This window comes from Taudactylus pleione, unplaced genomic scaffold, assembly GCF_031769625.1.
Source record: "Taudactylus pleione unplaced genomic scaffold, aTauple2 ptg001244l, whole genome shotgun sequence".
Classification (NCBI taxonomy): Eukaryota; Metazoa; Chordata; class Amphibia; order Anura; family Myobatrachidae; genus Taudactylus; species Taudactylus pleione.
Window position 1 is genome coordinate 631,969 of NW_028285644.1, and position 2,484 is coordinate 634,452.

The following is a 2,484-nucleotide window of genomic DNA, read 5'->3' on the forward strand; positions in this document are numbered from 1 at the left end:
GCAAGCCGGGCTCCACATAACAGTGTCCCGCACTTACTGCCGACAGTATGAATGACAAAAATCCATGAAATACCAATATTTGCATGTCGGCAAGCCGGGCTCCACATAACAGTGTCCCCGCACTTACTGCCGACAGTATGAATGACAAAAATCCATGAAATTCCATTATTTGCATGTCGGCATGTCGGGTTCCACATAACAGTGTCCCCCGCTCTTACTGCCGACTGTATGAATGACAACAATACATGAAATCCCTTTATTTGCATGTCGTCATTCCGGGCTCCACATAACAGTGTCCGCGCTCTTACTGCCGACAGTATGAATGACAACAATACATGAAATTTCATTATTTGCATGTCGGCATGCCGGGCTCCACATAACAGTATCCCCGCACTTACTGCCAACAGTATGAATGACACAAATACATGAAATCCCATTATTTGCATGTCGGCATGCCGGGCTCCACATAACAGTGTCCCCGCACTTACTGCCGACAGTATGAATGACAAAAATCCATGAAATCCCATTATTTGCATGTATAATTGCCAGGCTCCACATAACAGAGTCCCCGCTCTTACTGCCGACAGTATGAATGACAAAAATCCATGAAATCCCATTATTTGCATGTCGACATGCCGGGCTCCACATAACAGTGTCCGCGCTCTTACTGCCGACAGTATGAATGACAACAATACATGAAATTTCATTATTTGCATGTCGGCTTGCCAGGCTCCACATAAGTGTCCCCCGCTCATATTGCCGACAGTATGAATGACAAAAATACATGAAATCCCATTATTTGTATGTCGGCATGCCGGACTCCACATAACAGTGTCCCCCGCTCTTACTGCCGACAGTATGAATGACAAAAATACATGAAATCCCATTATTTACATGTCGGCATGTCGGGCTCCACATAACAGTGTCCCCCGCTCTTTCTGCCAGCAGTATGAATGACAACAATACATGAAATTTCATTATTTGCATGTCGGCATGCCGGACTCCACAAAACAGTGTCTCCGCTCATACTGCCGACAGTATGAATGACACAAATACATGAAATCCCATTATTTGCATGTCGGCATGTCGGGCTCCACATAACAGTGTCCCCCGCTCTTTCTGCCAACAGTATGAATGACACAAATACATGAAATCCCAATATTTGCATGTCGGCATGCCGGGCTCCACATAACAGTATCCCCGCACTTACTGCCAACAGTATGAATGACACAAATACATGAAATCCCAATATTTGCATGTCGGCATGCCGGGCTCCACATAACAGTGTCCCCGCTCTTACTGCCGACAGTATGAATGACAAAAATCCATGAAATCCCATTATTTGCATGTCGACATGCCGGGCTCCACATAACAGTGTCCGCACTCTTACTGCCGACAGTATGAATGACAACAATACATGAAATCCCATTATTTGCATGTCGACATGCCGGGCTCCACATAACAGTGTCCGCGCTCTTACTGCCGACAGTATGAATGACAACAATACATGAAATTTAATTATTTGCATGTCGGCATGCCAGGCTCCATATAAGTGTCCCCCGCTCATTCTGCCGACAGTATGAATGACAACAATACATGAAATCCCATTATTTGCATGTCGGCATGCCGGGCTCCACATAACAGTATCCCCGCACTTACTGCCGACAGTATGAATGACACAAATAAATGAAATCCCATTATTTGCATGTCGGCATGCCGGGCTCCACATAACAGTGTCCCCGCTCTTACTGCCGACAGTATGAATGACAAAAATCCATGAAATCCCATTATTTGCATGTCGACATGCCGGGCTCCACATAACAGTGTCCGCGCTCTTACTGCCGACAGTATGAATGACAACAATACATGAAATTTCATTATTTGCATGTCGGCATGCCAGGCTCCATATAAGTGTCCCCCGCTCTTTCTGCCGACAGTATGAATGACAACAATACATGAAATCCCATTATTTGCATGTCGGCATGCCGGGCTCCACATAACAGTATCCCCGCACTTACTGCCGACAGTATGAATGACACAAATACATGAAATGCCATTATTTGCATGTCGGCATGCCGGGCTCCACATTACAGTGTCCCCCGCTCTTACTGCCGACAGTATGAATGACAACAATACATGAAATCCCATTATTTGCATGTCGACATGCCGGGCTCCACATAACAGTGTCCGTGCTCTTACTGCCGACAGTATGAATGACAACAATACATGAAATCCCATTATTTGCATGTCGACATGCCGGGCTCCACATAACAGTGTCCCACGCTCTTACTGCCGACAGTATGAATGACAACAATACATGAAATCCCATTATTTGCATGTCGACATGCCGGACTCCACATAACAGTGTCCCCATTCTTACTGCCGACAGTATGAATTACAAAAATACATGAAATCCCATTATTTGCATGTCAGCATGCCGGACTCCACATGTCAGTGCCCCCCGCTCTTACTGTTGAGAGTATG